The sequence below is a fragment of the Emydura macquarii genome, unplaced genomic scaffold (genome assembly GCF_026122565.2).
Source record: "Emydura macquarii macquarii isolate MOO-44397 ecotype Brisbane River unplaced genomic scaffold, CSIRO-AGI_Emac_v2 contig_3128, whole genome shotgun sequence".
Taxonomy (NCBI): domain Eukaryota; kingdom Metazoa; phylum Chordata; order Testudines; family Chelidae; genus Emydura; species Emydura macquarii.
The window spans coordinates 1,057,600-1,078,227 of NW_027133265.1; the positions used below are offsets into that span (position 1 = coordinate 1,057,600).

General features: G+C 43.4%; 1 long non-coding RNA gene across 1 annotated transcript in view; it reads right to left on the bottom strand.

Annotated features, from left to right (window-relative positions):
* The window catches only part of LOC137142037 (uncharacterized), a 106,437-nt gene that overhangs the window by 19,669 nt on the left and 66,140 nt on the right, over nucleotides 1-20,628 (bottom strand). Inside the window, exon 3 of the long non-coding RNA XR_010916833.1 lies at nucleotides 9,797-9,965. This is a non-coding gene — a long non-coding RNA (uncharacterized lncRNA). The remainder of the gene's footprint in view (nucleotides 1-9,796; nucleotides 9,966-20,628) is intronic.

Consider the following 20,628-nt stretch of genomic DNA (forward strand, 5'->3'; position numbering starts at 1 on the left):
ATAAGTGAAGCAGCACAAATGCAGCATTTGTAGTGTAGACCTGCCTTCAGATATTTAAACCTGTAGGGAGAGAAACAAAGAAGAACTAGGAGGTAATCTGAAGGGTTAACTATTGCAGTCAGCACACCTCAGAAAGGGGATAATTTGCACCTTAATATGGAAGAATATATAAATACTGTAGCCACCATCTATAAAGGAAGAGTGAGCTTTGAGGTGGCTGCAGACTAATTTATATGTGCAGATTTCGAGAAAAAAACTAACAGCTGCTGTTTTTTTTGTATTAACATGTATTGAAATGTTTTTGTAAAAAAGGAACTAAAGATGGAACTGTACAACAAGATATGTTTCAAAACAAGGATGGTGACAAACCAAAACAAGTCACCTTAAGCTGGAAAATTTGCACTGAAGAAGAATAGAGATTTTCAGTTGAATCAGTAATTTCTTTCTGACACAAAACTACATTTTATTTTACCTTACAGATAATATTTGAAGGAGTGTGAGTAAATCTTTGGGGAAAACAGATGTCATGTTGTCTTAGATATAACATCACCTTGTAGAGTCTATCTCACCTAAACTGGAAATTACATGGCACTCTGGAATGATCAGTATTTAGCATTATTATATTTTTAGTTGTTGAATACAAAGTATGTGCTGCACTGACGGTACAGAACACTGAGTAGAAAAAGTCTCTAAACCAAGGAGTTTACAGTGTAAGAAGACAAAGTAGACAACACCAGATAAAAGTACCAGGCAGTAAGAAAAAGGAATCATTACATCTCCAAAAGTGCTGCTTTCATGGCAGTGTTATTAGCACTATAACTGTAAGAAGTATGGTTTAAGGAAGTATTTGCAAGAGAAGAGGGAGAGAACCTTGCTACATCAGAATAATGAAAGCACCCCCCGGTCCTGGGAAAGCAGGGAAGGAGGCAGGAAGTCAAGCATAGGAATAGAAACCAAAAAGGAGGGATAAGTTAAGAGGTGTCAGCGGAGCAAAGGGAAAGCAGAATGGAGTAGTAAGAGATGAGCATAAAGATGTGAGTTGAAACAGAGTGGAGCACAAGCTTGAAAGGAAGACAAGGCTCCTAAACTTGGTGTACAATGTAAGCAGAAGCCATGGAAGAGATCGAAGAAGAGGAGTGACATTGCTAAAGCAGTGGGTGAGGAAGATGACCTTGGTATATGCGTAATCGATGGAGGGAAGGGTGGAGCGTCAGGCAGGTTATAGCAAATTACAATTTACAATATTCAATGAGGATTAGAGCACAGAGACATTTTGGTGATGGGCATGAAGTGGAACAGATGGATTTTAGAAACATTAGATAGGAAGAATTAACAAGGTTTGGCAACAGCCTGTATGTAGGGGAGAGGGAGAGAAAGGGACCCAATAGGACATAAGATTGTGAGTATAGGGAACAAGGAGAATATGGGGGAATTTTCATGAGAGGAGTGAAAATACAGAGCTCAATTTTCATCCTATCTGTCTTTGAGTTGGGATATCCAGGAAGACATGCCAGAGACAACTGGAAATGTGTGGATGCATGACAGAAGGCTAAGAGTAGTACCGGTAGCATAAAAGCTGTATTTATGAAGCTGATTCATGGTCTTTTAAAATAAGACGTCACTATCATGGTGTAGGGCGCGCAAGATTATTGTAATGTGAGGTCATCTTAGTATGGCAAGAGCTAGGCCCTAGAAATAACAGCAGGCTTATGAGCAAGAGTTAGGCCTCTCGAGAGGCCAGACTTGAAATTGTCCTCTGGAAAGCCCCTAAGGATAAGGGGAACTATCTCCGGGTCTGGAAATACCCTCAAGACAAATATAGAAGCCAGCTGACCATAAAGTCAGCAGAAAATGAGCAGCTTTAGCAGTAAATTAGCAGTTTCAGCAATAAAGTCAGCAGTTTGAGTGATAAACAACTATCACCTTATTGCGAAAAGCCTCTAGCTAATGACTAATAGATTAATGAAAAACAAGTGTTAAGGCCCAATCCCCATGTGGATTGAGATATACCTCACCCATTACTGGGTAAAGCTTATTACAAGACCTAAGGGAACAGGGGTATATAGGAACCCCGGGACCCCGCCCTGCCTGAGACTCTCCGTGGATCCGTCAAGGCGCTAGCGGATGCCTTGGGCAGATCGGTTCCCTGGTCGCCACTCGCTTCATAAGGCGAAGAATGGGTCTCCTCGCCTTCGTATTGGTAAGCGCCTTCTTCCATGCATGAGTAGGTCGGGGCGTAAGAGTAAGACCCCCCGGTCTGTATTCACAACACTAATGGGCCCCCAGGTAATCATCGTAGTAAGCGTTCTCCTGGTGGGCTTGCTTTTTGCTCTCTTAATTGCTAAGTGCTGTTGTTGCTCAAATACCACCAATAATTGTGGGCGCTTTCCTCTAGTGTAGACTGCTTATTTCTATTTGTTGAATGTTCTTCTCTATTTTTCTAGTGGATAGTGTTCTTTTTATACTTTTAACAGCTTGGGTAATTGTGATATGGCTTTTGTGTAGAGCTTGTGAGGAAGATTTGTTGTGACTCTTTACCTTTGTTTTATATTGTAATAAACCTCCGCTTGGGTATTGCCTTGTCTGGTTGTTTCTCTTCGCCACCGAGATCCTAAAATATGAACCATTCGCCTCAGCGGAGCACACATGGCAACATATTCCTCAAGTAGAGGACAAGAAGTTTCATATTTATCTTTCAGAAGTTAAAAACAGTTCTGAAATTTTTCTTCATACTAGAAAAGAGGAAAGGGGTAACTCACTCACTGTGAGATTGAGGTCATGTCTACCCTAGTGAGTTTACAGGGACACAGGTGTATTGATGCAGCTGCACTGCTGTACAATTACTCACGTAGCTGATCTATGCCAACACAATAAAACCACTTCCATGAGTGGTGGTAGGTATGTCAGCAGGAGAAGCTCTCCTGCCGACAGCGCTGTGCACACTACCATTTATGCCGGCGAAACTTATGTTGTTCAGAGGGGTATTTTTTTCACACCCCTGAGCAACGTAAGTTTTGCCAACATAAGTCGACATAGACATGGCCTAAGATTCAAAAGATTTGGCCCACAGATCCACACTAGGCCCAAATAAATAAAGAAAAATAAAGAAAAGAAAAGCAAACAGACAGTGCAAAAAAAAAAAAAAATCTTCCCTCTTCACATAGATCAGTCTGGGTTTTATGTGTTTCAGTCCACAGCTAATGGGCTGTTCATAAAAGTGCATCCAGAGTTTCCAATAGGCTTTTAAACCTAAACACCTTTAATGTAAAAACAGGGGAACCTTGAACACTCAAAATATTCCTGCTCTACCAGCCTTGGAACATGTATATGCCCTTAAACAGTCCAAAACATTTCAACACAAGCGCACATATCAAAACATGGTTTCCAGCATAAGTCAGATTCTTCCTGGTATGACTTTGGTTAAATTATTGTAGGTTTTTCTCCAAGTTCCAGGATGACCATATAAAGGTCTTAAAATTTGTTTCTCTCTCTCTCTCTCTCTCTCTCTCTCTCTCTCTCTCTCAGTGCAGCCGTTTTTGGTTGGTCCCATTATCACAACAAAAAGCATTCTGCACGCAGGGGATAACATAGTTAAAAGAAGGCAGATGACAGCGGGAAGAAATGGAGGGTGTCAAAATTGGCATCACTGGCAGAGCAGAAGGACGGGGGAGCAGAAATCTGAAAGGACAGGAGGTAGGCATGCTCCACGCTAAAACTATTGTTTTGTTTTCTGATAATGTAGCACCTTCACCTCCCATTGCAAAAATGAAGTGTATTAGTCTTCCATTACTAACTGTGCTGATTTACTAGTCATCAATTTTCCAGCTGGCTGGCTTTGCGAAGTGCCAGCTTTTTAGTCAGCCGAAATAAATATTCATTTTATAGCTTGTTGGATAGACCAGATGAAAGTTTTTTGGTGTTGTTTTTTTAAATGTACTGCATTTTTCAACACGATTGCCTTTCAGATGTGCACAGTGGGCTTTTAAAACTACACAGGGCAAGTGTGGAGAGTGTGACTACAGTTCTTGCCAGAGAAGGGAACTGCAGACCATATGTAAATTTCAGATTCCCGCCAAGGTCTGCTTCAGGGTGGAATCATTTACAGCTGTTCCACACTGGTGCATTTCTCTTAAGGAAACCCTGTGTAAATACAACTCAAACTCAGAAAATAATGGGTACATTAAAAAAAAGTTTAAAAAGAAAAGACACAAACAAATTTGTTCCAGTTTGCACAGCAAAATCCTTGCAATGGGCACCATTATATAAAAGCTTGCTAACATAGCACTTTCCACACTGCTGCTTCACACAATACTGAAGAGACTTTGTGAAAGGCTGGAAGTTAAATGGACAGTTGGGACTTGATGTAGCCCTGGGTTAGGCCATCTTCTTCCGACCTATTCCAGAGTGCAGGGCCCCAGGTGTAGCATACATTGGCTGGAGGGGTATTGGACCCATAACCCTCATACTGCCTGGGGGCCTGTGGCTGACCAATACAGCCTGAAAAGTGTTTGAGTTTATATAGAAACACATACACACATGATGATATACAAGAAAGAAAAAATGAGTAAAAGACGATAGCTTTTGAAGATCACACAAACAATGGTATTTCCAAAGGGTGCACATCACTCTCTGAAGCTTACATGGTCTCCAAATTGGGCCAGAAATGGGTCTGAGTCTATGTTACCACATAAAATTGCACTATGCAGGCATCTTTGAGATCTATGATTTAGATCTGAGATCTATGGAAGAAAGCACTATGAAAGATACATATAACTGTTTAGGCCAAAATGCATTTTGCAAAGAAGTTTAAGGTCAACCAGGAATTGCCAGGGCTCAGGGGTAGGAATTTTTATTTTAGTGAGAGTGAGAGTTTTTATGTATATTATCACGAATGTTTTAGGGTTGTACAAAAAGTGCAGTCACATATATCGCCCTTCTTTTCATGGTGGCCCTTTGGTAATCAGCATGCCAAGATTACGAGTGGCTGCTGTGACCCATCCGTGCCTTGGGCAGCCACCTGCAAATGCCAAAGTCAGGGCAGGCTGCAAAAGGAGAGCAGATTCTCCCAGCACTGGTGGATGGCACTGAAGTCAGGCTTCCCAACTAGCTACAAACAGTGCTTCTGATTCCCCACACTGGTTCTGAAGAAGCCAGTATACAAATACACATATCCCCCTTTACTGCATTTCAGTCTCTGGCTCCCAATCAGCCACTAGTTCCAGTAAAGAGACCAGTTATTTAAAACTCTATGCTCTTTACTAAAAAGGTTTCTGCTGACCCCAAAGGGTCAGCCACAGTACCAGATCAATATGAGTTTGGATCTTACCCAAAATACTATGCTGCCAGACAATCCTTTAATAACTAAAACTAAAGGTTTATTATAAAAAGAAAGAAACAAACTATAAGAGAAATGTTAAAGGATTAAAACAATCAGATACATACAAATGATTTAAAAGTCCATATATATCAGGTGTCTAGGAGAATTATGGAGTTAGCAGGCTTGTATAGGCCCTCTGGTATACATCCAGTACCTGGATGGATCTCAGTCCTATGTTTCACAGCTTCAGTTATAGATGAGTTGATCCAGAGGCAAATAGGTGGCTGAAGGCTTAACAGGATTGAAGACAAAATGGATCCCAGGCATCTGCCTTTTATGTCCTCTGGCCCTTGCCATGCTATTTATGGAATTTCACAGGAACCAAAATGGAGTCCAGAGTCACATGAGTAAGTCCTGGTGACTCATCAGGCTTCTCCCCCTGGCCCTTTGTACATGTGGTTCTCTTAATGGGCCATTAAGCAGGCCATTGTTCTGTAGCCATCCTGTCTGGGGTGTGACCCAGACACAGCACAATTTGAAAGACAGATATATCAAACATATCCATAACTTCCATTACACATATAACACATGAACATAAACATTATCATCTTACTTAGCACATTATAGCCTTTCAAACAGTACCTGACATGGCATATCTTATATGAATTATGATTTTGACATACTGATGTTAAACAACATTATAAATGCCCCCCCCCCTCCTTCCCCCCAATCCAGCTAGCATGACAGCTGCCATGAAGTTTTCCTTTTAAAATCTATAGTATGTATTTTTAGGGTGCCAGCCCAACAGCAGCTGACCAGTACCATATACACTAATTAAGATTCAGGTAGAGATGTTCAAGTGGATGCGATAATGGACTGTGCACTTCAACTCTCCCAAGTTCAGCAGTTTTTGCTTATTGTCACCAGGCTGCCATTGATACTGGTACCCTCTCCCCACCATTTCCAGCAATTCTTTAATTGCTTTTACAAAAACAGAAGGCAAGAAGTGAAGATCTGTAACCTACGGTGCTTTGCTTTCAACTGAGGTTGGTTAAAACAAGGTAGATTGGCTTTTCAATAAAGTAGTTTCACCATTTTACTTTTCAATTGAAAAATTCAACGAAAGGAGAGAGGAAGCTAAAAGAATCCTGAAAATCCAGCAATATAATTTCAACCAAAGTGATAACACAGCAGGGGACTCTTCCAAGACATGTAACTGAAAGCCAATTTGCTTCTATTGATTAATGTAGTAGGCAAGTTGCAAATAATTCTAGACTCACTGACACCTATGGGAGCTTTATAGGAAGTATAAACTTGCCTTCCCAATTTTACCAGCAGGTTCAACATCTTGAAACAGGCCAAAGGGAAGTCCAGGTGATTGAGGCCAAACTCATCACTAGCATAACTCTGCTAAACACAATGGGGCTACACCATGGCTGAATTTGGCACACAATATACTTTTGGTAAGCATTTACAGTACTGGAGATTTCAGGCAGATTTTCCTCTGGAGAAGAAGAAATGGAATCAAAACAAAACACGACACCCTGCCAACTAAGCTGAACCAGAACGTGATTTTTGGGCTCTTTTTCAGACATTCCTCATCTTTATCACCCATGCTAGCTGCTGGCATCAAAGTATTTATAACTGCTATATTCTAGCTGCAGTTCACTTCTGGATGCTAATGAGACTTTTTTATTGTGTTTTAACATCATTGCAGAGATCAGCGCCTGTTGTGTGTGCATATTTTTTAAGGTTTTATTGCAAATTTCCTGGTCTGTTTTATTGGAAGTGGATGCCTGTGATTTTTTGCACCTCCTTTTTTTTTTTTCCCCAAGACATGTAAAGTTTGTAGGAGCTTGAGTACTGCATATCTGAACTGTATTTTAAAATGCATGTAAAAAGATCCTGTATTTTTTATGTGCTTATTGTCACATTTATAAATTTAAAACTCCAGTGTATCCAATCCAATATGGTGGGGTTTTTTTGTTTGGGATTTTTTCCCTCCTTCCTCCTCTGGATTTCAAAATTTCATTACCTTCTGAAATTTGCACCTGCAAAATGCACTAAAAGAAACAGCCGTGCAATTTTCATTACTACCAGCCAGCTTTTATAGGAAATAGATATTTAGGGCCATTGTGACACACTGTACCCCATGTACATCCTTATGGTGTGATTTGTGTATCATTCATGTTCACCCTTATAGTGTAACTGTGTATTGTCTAATGCAAAGTATGTCATGCAAGGTGTTTTTGAAATGCTCATGACATACTGAACATTATTGTTATGGTAGCATGTTTCCTGCAATGTCACATAGGTAAGGATATGAAACTCTGCTATGTAATATTTCCAAATGTGTGTTGCACATGGCTTGAATAGATCCAGGCAAACACAAAGCAAAGTGAGGGTTCATGCCTTGCAGAGGCATGCATACAGGAACAATGGACTGGCCTGAGCACCTGGTAAGGCGATGCTCATCTGACGCAAGTGAAGGAAATCATGCCAATTGCCGGACATGGCCAATCACCTGATCCCAGGGAGTGATGAGGAAACATGTTAAAGGCAGAGGCATTTTTGTCTGTTCAGCTCTCCCTTGGCATCCATCTTCAAAGCAACAACAAGCAACTAACAGACTGCCCACAGGTGGAGGGAATGGAGGGGGAGTGTTTATTTTAGTATGTGATTTGTTTTATTTCTTCCTGATCAATCTGACTCATATTATTATGGCTTATGGTCACTTAAAATCTTCCTGAATTTAATAAATTTATGTGTTAGTTTTATCTAAAGCACTGCATGTGGTTTGGGTGTGTATAGAGACTTCATGTAGAGTGACAGAGCTGGTGCATATCAATTTCTTTGATAAATTGACTAACCAATGAGCTTGCAGGGCCCACTGGGCAGTACTGAACTCTGTAAGACAGCAGTTCTGCAGGTTGCATCTGGGACTGGGGATGTTGACTGGGGGTCACACCATTACAGAATCCCACAAGTGACTGGCCAGAAGCACTCACTCACTAAAATGGGAGCCGCTTATCTGCAAGAGACTGTGAGTGAACTGACCCAGGACAGGGATCTCCGCCTCAAACTTATTTTAATGGAGAAGTCCTACCTCCGAGTCTGAGACTGGAGAGAGAGGCACCACTCCAGCTCAAACTTCCAACTCAAAACAGAAGAGAGCCACAACCTCGCTTGTTAGAGATGCGCCAAAAGAGAAGTGGTCTCCAGCCAGGTCTTTACCTCCCATACCATCCATCTCAATGGAGAGTTCAACTATGGTACCTACCTCTGACGGCACCACTGGAACAAGGCCTCATTGGGGCACTGAGCTGAAAAACGGCACTGGCTACGGCACCGAAAGCAGCACCAGCACTCATGCCGCCGGCCTCGGCACCGCCCTTGGTGCCGTCACCACCACTGGCACTAACAAAAGAGAAACCTAGAACTGTGGTATTGAGAATCACACAGGGAGAACCTCTGAATCACTCAACCTCGGCACCAGCAGCACCACCAATACACTCTCGGCACCACGCACAGGAAGACACTCTCCATTCTACGGTACCGATCGCCTTGTATGTGAGCATCACAATTTCTATTTCATCCATTCATACTCCACTATCAAGTGACGATGAGGAAGGCTCACATAAGAGAGTCTTCTCTCCATATCAGTCCTCCCCAGACAGAATAGAATCTATAGCTTCACTTAAATCACTGCCCCAAACTGAGAAAACCATGGGAGAATGGATTGAACAAATGAAGATTCTCTCTCAGAGATCTTCCCGCTCACATAGCACAAGAGATCCAAGCACATCCCACAGCTTTCAGCAACACATGCCATCAACGCTGGTTATAACCTCTGACAAGCCTGTTTCACAGTCATCTGCCCATGACGAAGTCCTTGAAACATCAGATGACCGCATGCAGGAGGAGACTTGCCCTGCCCACAATTCATCCTTGTCACCGGACAAAGCAGTAATGCCTCCTCCTCCGACCACAGCAGACGACTTCAAATAGTTTCAAGTCTTATTCAAATGGGTAGCATTATTGCAAGACATACCTTTACAAGAAGTTGAGGAGACTCAACGTAAGTTACTCCAGATACTACACACTACTGCCAATACTAAAATAGCTTTGCCAATTAATGATGCCATAATGCAACCTGCCGATACAATCTGGCAAACACCAGCGTCAGTCCCTCCAACTTGCAAGAGGGCTGACAGGAAATATTATGCACCATCAAAGGGTATGAAGTTTTTATTCACCCACCCTCCCCACAACTCTCTGGTGGTGGATGCAGTGCACCACTGGAACAAACAAGCCCAGCCTAAGTCCACTCCAGGTGACAAAGACAGCAAACGTTTGGATCTATTTGGACACAAGGTATATTCCTCAGCAACCTTGCAATTTAGGGTGGGCATCTATAATGCCTTACTGGCCAAATACGATCATGATAATTATGGGAAAATGAGCTAATGCAATACTTACCTGAAGAAAAGCATGCACAGTTAAAATCCTTAGTAGACAAAGGACAACTGATTGCTCGGATGGCTCTGCAGGCATCTCTAGATGTACCTGATATGGCAGCTCGCACAACAGCCACAGCCGTTATATGCGCCATGCCTCCTGGCTCCAATCGTCCGGCATCTCAAAGGACCTGCAAACAAAAGTCGAAGACTTACCCTTCAATAATGACAAATTATTTTCAAAAAAGACGGACGAAACACTACACTCTATGAAGGACTGCAAAACGACCCTCAGAACCTTGGGCATAAATACACCATCCTTCAAATGTAGGAGATAACAGCCCTACCAACAAAGAGACTTCTCCTCCAATCGCCAACCAAGGCCCTATGACAGCAACAGACAAAAACAGTGATCACAGAGGAGAAGGCAAATGTCTAACCATTCCGCCTGTTCTCAACCAACCCAACCCAAACAATCGTTTTGAAGGTGCAAGTGCAATCAATTCTGCTCCAGGGCAGGTCACAGCTACCAATCTCTAGAAGACGCCTTCTTTATCAAGTCGAAAGATGCATTATTATACGCATTCGAGGTGCTATACGAGGGTGCTGAGGGAGTTGGCTGATGTGATTTCAGAGCCATTGGCTATTATCTTTGAAAGCTCGTGGCAATTGGGGGAGGTCCCTGATGATTGGAAAAAGGCAAATATAGTGCCCATCTTCAAGAAAAGGAAAAAAGAGGATCCAGGGAACTAAAGAACGGTCAGCCTCACCTCAGTCCCTGGAAAAATCATGGAGCAGGTCCTCAAGGAATCCATTTCAAGGAACTTAGAAGAGAGGAAGGTGATCAGTAACAGTCAACATGGATTCATGCCTAACCAACCTGATTGCCTGAGGAAAGCATTTATTTTGCTGCAAGAGCAACTTCTTTTTAGATTCCTTTAAAGCCACTTTTATATGAGCCAAATATATTCAAAATGCCACCCTCATGAAGACCCAATCCACTTGCTTCAGCATAATGGTGCTATCACCTGGGCTGCAGTCTTCAGACTTCAAACTACAAACAGACACTATTAGGGGTGTCCAACCAATGGCCCAAGGGACACTTGTAGCCCTCATGGTTGGCTGTGCTAAGAAAGTCTGCACTAGCTCACAATTTGAAAATGTGTTCCCTGAGCTGTGTCCTGCTATTATTAGCTCCCTCACCACTGCCTCCCCATCTACCACCCATGGCTTCCCCTGCAGTCTCAGGAGCAGATCTGATGGGAATCCCGAGTGCTCCCGGCAGCTGCTGTCCCCCTTCTTCAGCAGTGCTCTGCAGCTTCCCCACTGGCTACCTTCTGGATCATAAGGAGGAAAGGGAGAGCAGTTTTAGCTATTCTTTGCCTGCTTACCTGTCAGGCTGCGGCAGCCCCAGGGAGACTAGAATAGAAGCTCAAACAGTTGTACTGGAGCCAAGGGGGAGCACCTAGCAAAGGATGGCTTTCCACCCAATCCAGGGAAGCCATGAAAGAGAAGGAAAAGCTAGGAAGCAATGAGTTACAGCTCCATGATTCCCTGCCCTAGCCCCCAAGGAGATTGGAGCAGTCTGGTAATATACTTCAGTGGGGCACAGCTGGAGTTCAGTGCACTCCAGCCACTCTGCCTCCCTTGTCTGCCACCCAACATGTCCCTCTGCATGAAGGGCTTCAGGGAGAGAGGCATTGGAGACCGCTATGCTGGTCTTATGCCTTCTGGCAACTCTACATCCATCAGGTGAGTTAGCAGTGCTTTGAGCTGTGCCTGAGGGGTGCACAAGGTGTGTAAGAGAGCTGGGAATTTCTTTCAAAATTAACTGTGGCCACTTGAGCTTCTTGAAATAATATGTCTAGCCCTCAGGCTGAAAGGAGTGGATACCACTGGAATGGTCTGCTGGAACCTTGTGGTGCTCTCCTGAAGAATAAGAATGGTAACAGATTGAAGAATGCATTTTGCCTCCACTTGGGGACTCAGTCCTTGTACTATGGTGCTGGCTTTAGTGCCCACAGAAAACTTTACATGGAAATTGCCATGGGGTGTTGTGCTCATCACTGGAGCACCTCATCTGGCTGCGTCTGAGGATTAACTCTGCCAGTCTCACATTCCTTCCTGCGGTTGCTCATTCGGTCTCTCTCTCTCTCAGTCTCACTCTCTTGGGATTTGACGGCTTCCGCTTCAGAGCTTGGCCCTCTGGCCAGGTCATTGTAGTCTTTTCCCTTCCATGGGCAAGGGTGTGTCAAAATCTCTCAGGACACACTGTCCCAAGCTGTCTTCCCTTTCACTGCCCCTTAAAGGTGTCACTTCCCCAGTGGTTGATAGGGGAACCCAGGACCATCCTCTACACTGAGTTCCAGACCAGGGACCCTACCACAAGCAGTCAAGGTCTGCACATCCCTAAACCTTCCTGCTGTATCCCTGAGCTACTTCCTACCTTGCCTTCTCTCACCCTGAGAGTGACTGCAGCTGCTCTCTCTCTCTCTCTCTCTGCAGCCCCCCTCTCTGCAGCCCCCTACTACTTTAAACAGACCCCTCCTGATCCTCCCCAGCTGAGCTCCATCTCTAATTAGTCCTCCTTGCTCCCTGGCTCCTCCTCCAGGTGCAGCCTAGGTGGTTAATTGACACACCTAGCACCTTAACCCCTTCAGGCCATGTGTGATGGAGTCCCACAGGAACGGTGCTCTGGAACTACGCGGGGTGAAGCCAGCCAGGACTCTAGTGGAGCGAGTCTCCCCTCGGGGCCCCTCTCACCAATGCAGCTGCTTCCTGAATCTGGACTCAGAGCATTCAGCACCCCTGCTCCGCCGTGAGCTCCCCGCAGTGAGTCCCCCTGGATGGGATGCCTGGGAAGCTCTTACACGCACCCAAAGGGGCCATCCATTCCCCTCGCAGTCAGAAGTGATTCACAGCCAGCATGGAAATCAGAAGGGTTTATTAGCTCTCAGGAACGCAGTGTAGGACAGACTTTGTTAGCAGATGAATCAGAAAGTTATAGCAATGACAATCTGGGGATGTTCCAGAGCCCCATTTTTGGGCTCTGCTCCTGGGAAACCCCCACAGGGCACTGGGCCTTCCTGCTGCCAGCCTCCGACCCACCCCTAACCCGTCCTCAGTCTGGTGTCTATTTCTCAGGCAAGGTGGTCACCGCTCCTTGTTTCTACCTGTCCCAACCTGTCGCAGCCGGTTGGTCCAAGGGCAGGGGATCCCTGGCCATTGTCTGTGTATCTGCAGCAAGAGGAAGGCCCACCTGCCCTCTTGTGGTCTCTGCAATGATCACACACTCTAGGCCCATCATCAAAATACATGAGTAACACATAGGGAAACATGCACAGTATTCCGAGGAAACACTATGAATACCTGCACTTCGTCACAACACCCCAGAGCAGAAACCCAGAGCACACACTGTAAAGGGAGCAATGTTTACAGTCCAAGGAGCTTATCAATATATAAGGACAGTACAATCACAGCATGAGGGAGGTTCCCCATGAATGGCTTTATTTAAATGAGGGGTAAAGAACTGAAAATAGAAATTGTACAATGGCTAGATAAACACCTCAATTACTAAAAAAGTCCATAATCCATACTTCCCATATTTTATACAATGACTAACTCCCAATGTACACTATGCTGAAAATGAATGCTGAGTACTCAGAGGCAAAATCTTCAGTCTGAAGTGCACAAATGTTGGCTTGGTGGCTTATAAATAGTGGTGACTATTGCTATGGGTAATGGATTCCAGGTAATGGGACAGAGTTCCTTTAAAAATACTGAGTCTCTGTGTCCAAGTGTATGACAGATTTGCAACCCCATGTGGTATCTCCGGGGACCATTGCATTAAATTTATGAATAAGTTGTGTATGATTGTGTTCTACTTCATGAGGGAGGTGTTACCAGAGCTCCTCTAGGAACTAAAACAAGTGGAGGGTGATTACCCATAAGATGGTAAGTAACCCCAAAGATGTTCCACTCCCTGAGGTGGTTTGAATATACTGATTCAGGCTGCGTTTTCGAAAGAATAGGAAACAAAGACAGGACTTTTGGTTTAAAAGGATGAGTTTGAACTGACACAGGGCCTTCTTTCTGATCTAGCAAACAGACATGAAATTTTGTCTGAAGGGCCCCAATCCTACTGAAGATTAGTAGGCAAAAGTCTGTCCAGAGTCCCCAAAAGACTGATGGGTGACTCCTGATACGTTCAGTGTGTGTTAAGTCTGCTTATTGGTTTTATTATGGTTTTCTCTGTAATGCTTTTACCTTAAGAATATATGTGCTTGCTTCAAGTTGTGTGGTCACTGGTAACTGCTGGCAATACATTGTTGCAAAGAAAGTGTAGATAGACTGGCTTGCTCTGGATATCACAGTGTAAAGTGTGGAACACAGCAGCCTAAAAACCTGTGGGCAGAAGGGAGCTGGAAAAAAGAATCCCTTCCCAGAGATGGGTGATGGCTGGAGACCTGAGGCCTGTCTGAGCACTTCTGGGGTAGATCGCAGAGTTGCAGGTGCAATTACCCTAAAACTGTGACAAAGTGTACAATGGGTTTTGAGTTACACAATTCCAATCCCTGTGCTCTGGAAGAAATGAGTTTCTTTCTTTTGATCTTACAACACACACATTCATCTATAGCACGCACTGGGGTTAGAAACTGGGGACAATATTTAAATGTTGTTGTTCATTCCGCTGCTTTAATTTCTCCATATCTTTTTAGAAACCACAGTTTTTTGCTTCATCGCAGACTATAAAATGCGAACCAACCCTCTTTTCAGACAAGATGCTTTGCTACAATAGTTTTACTGTGTAACTATATTTTTTTTAAATCTTGTCCAGGTAGTCTATTTTTAGAGGATGGATGTGGTAATTTAGGGCCAGTCTCCCTAGTTCTAGCTATGAAATGAATGCTAGTTTCAATTTTTCTTTAATTGTTACTTTTTTATGTGTACTTAAATAAGAACAGCCTCCTCTGTCATTGTTCAGCATTTTCTACAGTCAGACACAAGAAACAAATTAAAATGACCTAAATGAGGGCAGCTTACTGGCTTAACTTTTCCAGAACTTTACAGTTACTTCCCACAGTTGTATGTAAGGAGCCTTTCTGCTGGGAATCAATGTCTTCTCGGTTTTTGTGTTTTGGAATAATGTGTGTTCTGGGAGCTCACTGGCTGTCTATCGATCTCCATATTGTGCTTAAAGCAAAACCATATGGCAAGCCAAGATAAGAGAATCCTTTAAAAAAAGTGATGCTGAAAACTGTCAGGTAATCCAGTCATGAATTTTTAAAAAATCAAATAAAAAGGTGGCAGCAGACCTGAGTCCCCAAACACTAGAGTTAAGAAGATTTGTAAGTTAAGGCAGGAGAATTGTGCAAAAAGCTGAACTTTCACTCCAGCAGGAGACAAATAGAGCTGCAGTGAGCAGTCTGGCACTGATTCCAACTCAGGTAAACAAGGCCCAGTGGGCTCACAAGCACAGTGAAGGCCAAGGCTTCATTCACCCACAGACTGCTTCAGCTAGGTGCTGTAGATGTGATCCCTCAGCACTCTGGCCTGGTCTGCTCCCAAGCTGCCTGTTAAAATTTCTGAAAAGGGGCAGAAATCAGTTTGAAAGAAGCACTGCAAAAGCAGAAGAGCATTTCTGTGAACTGGGGGCTCGGTTATGTTTGGATACTTGGAAGTTATTTGCACTCAGAGAGAAACCAGCAGACAGGAACACTAGGAGATGTAAACACACGCAGACTGACTTTATTCTCCTACCCTAACACTAGAGAGAACTGGCTGAGTTATCCCATAATAGTCTAGCTCTGTTAGCTACAGCAAGCTAGGCAGGACACAAAATACACAACAGGCTCCAAATGGGATGCAGTGGGGAGAGGGAGACAGCAGAGTAGAAGTTAAGAGATATAAATTACTCAAGACTTGAGACAGGGAGAGAGGAGAGCAAAAGCGAAGATGTTTCCCAGAGTATAAGACCTGACAAACTAGCAGAGTTCAGTGAAATATTATCACTGGCTTAAGAATTTAAGAACATGCTCTCACAGAAAGCACTTTGGGGGACTGTGAAATGGGAATTATTAACTAAATATACCAGAGATGAGGAGTGCAAACTACTTGGTAAAGCCAAAGCAAGCACCACTGCAGAGGCACGCTCCATCCCGTGCCCCTGAAAATAGTCTACTTTACATATAGTGCCTCTGGCAAGAGTACTTGGACCCTATAACCACTAAATCACCCTCTTCCTCCAGATCTCCACTCACTCTTAGGGCCGTAATATAGCTCATAACATATCCCTGCAAAGCCCTGCAAGAATTCACTTATCATAATGTACCAAGGAGTTAAGCCAACACAAATTGATTTGTGTTTCATCTTACACAGCTATGCCGAAGAAAACATATACTCAGAGGCATGTTTGTTGGAACACATTTGTGCTGTATTATTACCAGTGACCTATGTACGTCTTGCAGAAATACTGCATTCTCCTGTTCTTTCCTTAACACATTGCTGTAAACGCAAGTAAACCAGTTCTACATAAAGTAATCATTGTTCTTGATTATGATTCTGTCCACCATTTGCATTCCAGGACATTTTTTTTTTGGGTCTCATTTACAAATTAGCTATTTCTGTGTTGAGTTTTTTGTTTGCTGTTTTTTGTTTTGTGTCTTTCTTCAGATCTCCTTTCCATCACCTTTTCCTTCTTTGTGAATCTCAGTCTCCCTTCTTCAAATTTTAGGGAGTGTTTTTACTTGTATTTTAATATGTGGGTCAGGTAGGCTTATGAAAGGCTAAATTGCAGACATGAATTTTACACTTCATGATGAAGGTAATGAATTTTGTGGTCATGCTGAGTTCTTCCAGAAGCAAATTACACAATCCTGAGTCAGTAGCTGAAAAAACTCTGTGTCCTATGTCCTGTGTCCTGATACTTATATTTCGCTAAAGAAATGTAGGTACAAATCCAATAGAATAAGTTGGTCCCACAAGTAAATTGGGCCAGGCCCATGGAGGCCTTTGAAAATAAGGGCAAACTTTGAATTGCTCTTGTATTCAGTGGGAAACCAACAAAAGGGTGGAGCATCTGCTTTTGGGGCTCAGTTCTATAGGTGCTGAGCACTCTGGCCCCAATCCAGCAGCATACTTAAGCACAGACTTAAGAGCTTTGTGGAATCAAAGTCAACGTACTCAGCACCTTGCAGGATCAAGCCGTTGGTGGTCTGTGTTGCTGAGTAAGGCAGGTGCTGTGTTCTGGACCAACTAGAGGGAGCTTTTTTGTTCATCTTTTTAGGTGGGCAGTTTCATTCCAAGGTTCAATGTGTTGCAGTAATCCATCTGGGAAGATATGAATGCCTCCCTCACCATGATCATGTCTGACAAAATGGGGTTCAGCATCCTGGCCAATTGTTGGTGGAAGAGAGCTTTTTTGCAGCCGTAACTATTCAGGTACCCAGGACAAGTGAACAGTCCAGATGAATGCTGATGAGGACCATCTCAAAAGATTTCTAGTATAGATTCATCAGTGAATGACGATGCTCTGGAGATGGTGAGCTCTTTAAGCACTTCTCTTTCCTAACCAACATCACCTCAACCTTTCCTGTGTTCAGATTCAGCCAAAATGAATAATAAATATATTCACAGAAATCAGGAATGATTCACTACCCATAAGTTCATACCTGGTATTATTTAAAACTTGTAATTTTAGCATGTTCGGGACGTATAGATCCACCAAACACCTTCAGCTCCACTTGGATCCATTCCTCCATGAAGTGTTTGCCCACTTCTCCCTTAGAGTCCTAATACTCCTGGATGGGGGCAAGAAGTCTGAGAAAAAACTCTTCGAACAATGACATCAGGCATTACTATCCTTGTCAAGCCCAACCATATTGTGAAGTTACTGAGGGTCAAGATTTGATAATAGTCATCATCATTGAGCCCTCGGAGTTAAGGATGCGGATAGTGTCATCATTTCATCAATTTCCTCAGCTGCTCTTTAACATAATGGATAGTGAAGAAAGATTCTAAACAAGCCTTAACCATGCAGTGGCCTGAGAATGGTTGATATGATGCCTTTTTTGCCTCTGTCTTCACAGACAAGATCAGCTCTCAGACTGCTGCACTGGATGGCACAGAATGGGAAGGAGGCAAACATCCCGCAGTGCTGAAGGAACGGGTCCAAGACTATTTAGAAGGATTGGACATTCACAAGTCCATGGGGCCGGATGCAATGCACCCGAGGGTGCTGAGGGAGTTGGCTGAGGTGATTTCAGAGCCATTGGCTATTATCTTTGAAAGCTCATGGGAACAGGGAGAGGTCCCTGAGGACTGGAAAAAAGCAAATATAGTGCCCATCTTCAAAAAAGGGAGAAAAGAGGATCCAGGGAACTACAGACCAGTCAGCCTCACCTCAATCCCTGGAAAAATCATGGAGCAGGTCCTTAAGGAATCCATTTTAAGGCACTTGGAGGAGAGGAAGGTGATCAGGAACAGTCAACATGGATTCACTAAGGGAAAGTCATGCCTGACCAACCTGATTGCTTTCTATGATGAGGTGACTGGCTCTGTGGATGTAGGGAAGGGGGTGGATGTGATATACCTTGACTTTAGCAAAGCTTTTGATACTGTCTCACACAGTATTCTTATCAGCAAGTTAAAGAAGTATGGGTTGGATGAATGGACTATAAAATGGATAGAGAACTGGCTAGAGCATAGGGCTCAACGAGTAGTGATCAATGGCTCCATGTCTAGCTGGCAACCGGTCACAAGCGGAGTTCCCCAGGGGTCGGTCCTGGGGCCGGTTTTGTTCAACATCTTTATTAATGATCTGGAGGATGGGGTAGATACCCTGGAGGGTAGGGATAGGATACAGAGTGACCTAAACAAACTGGAGGATTGGGCCAAAAGAAATCTAATGAGGTTCAACAATGACAAGTGCAGAGTCCTCCACTTAGGAAGGAAGAATCCCATGCACAGCTATAGACTGGGGACCGACGAGCTGGGCAGCAGCTCTGCAGAAAAGGACCTGGGGTAACAGTGGATAAAAAGCTGGATATGAGTCAGCAGTGTGCCCTGGTTGTCAAGAAGGCTAATGGCATATTGGGCTGCATTAGGAGGGGCATTGCCAGCAGGTCACGGGAAGTGATTATTCCCCTCTATTCGGCATTGGTGAGGCCGCATTTAGAATATTGTGTCCAGTTTTGGGCCCCCCACTACAAAAAGGATGTGGAGAAGTTAGAGAGAGTGCAGCGGAGGGCAACAAAAATGATTAGGGGGCTGGAGCACAGGACTTATGAGGAGAGGCTGAGGGAACTGGGCTTGTTTAGTCTGCAAAAGAGAAGAGTGAGGGGGGATTTGATAGCGGCCTTTAACTACCTGAAAGGGGGTTCCAGGGAGGATGGGGCTAGGCTGTTCTCGGTGGTGGCAGATGACAGAACAAGGAGCAACGGTCTCAAGTTGCAGGGCGGGAGGTCTAGGTTGGACATTAGGAAAAAGTTTTTTACTAGGAGGGTGGTGAAGCACTGGAATGGGTTACCTAGGGAGGTGGTGGAATCTCCATCCTTAGAGGTTTTAAGCTGAGGCTTGACAAAGCCCTGGTTGGGATGATATAGCTGAGGTTAGTCCTGCTTTGAGCAGGGGGTTGGACTAGATGACCTCCTGAGGTCCCTTCCAACTCTAATATTCTATGATTCTATGATACAATCTTATAATTACATATTTCAGTGCACCTTCTGCAGTGCATATTGTAGTCATATTGGAGTAGATGAAGGACACAGCCTTAACTCTGAATTTACTCCCTCCCGTCTTTTCGAGGAAAGCAATATAAGTATACTGTACACCAACATTTTTATAATTGGTTACATATTCAGGCATGGATTACAGAATATCATTTTACAGGCTACTATATTTTTCAGCATAAACACAATATTTTGTACATGTCTGGGGCTAAAGCATGATAGGTGCAAATTTACTAGGGTACCACCCTACTTACATACACACAAAGCCATTAAAACTGATGCTTAGAATCTTGATTCTTTACATATATGCAAAATAAACTATACAAAGAAACTGATATGTTCTTCGCTTTCAATGCAGACTTTTGTTTTTAATCAGATGCCATTCCTTTTGCAATCACAGCAGAACTTCTCCAATATCTGCAGGGGTTGTCTAGAGTTTCACATAAACACAGGACTTGCTATTGAAAGTATTATTTTCATAGTCCAATTTTGCATGCTTTTTTAAGCCAATTGTCTTTTTAATTTACACTTTTAGAGAAGAGGGAAACAGGCTTATGGGTTTTGGCTTTTTGCAGTGTTTCCTCATTTTTTCATATTTGCACTTTATCAAGATTGCACAAAGTAAAGACTCTGTATTATGTAGCTGGTGGCGATAGCTCTACCAGTGTCTGAACCTTTTAGAAATAAGAGGAAGCCCACTGCCAAAGTGGGCACTGACAGGTTCTCTGAGCAGCACCATTCACTGCATGGTACAGCAGATGCACTACTGCCACATGTAAGAAGTTGATTGGCCAGTCTTTCCTCCAAAGATCTGGGGCTGTGGACAGCAACCCTTCCAATGGCAAATCTCAGGCTTACTTTTGGGCATCAAATCTCAGGATGCCAGCTCCCAGAAAAGCAACATCATGGGACTGATGTCAATTCTTACAATTGCTGTGCCTTATTCACCTACTGACTGAGTCTGATGGACACCAATTTACCTTTGTAGAAATTTGCAGGCCTGATGGTCCAACATCAATTTCTTGACAGATTTTACTTTTGTCTCAGGATGGCCAAAAATGTAAATATAAAAATGTCAGGAACATTTTTTAAATTTTGAATTTTTCAATTTTATCAGGTTTGAAAT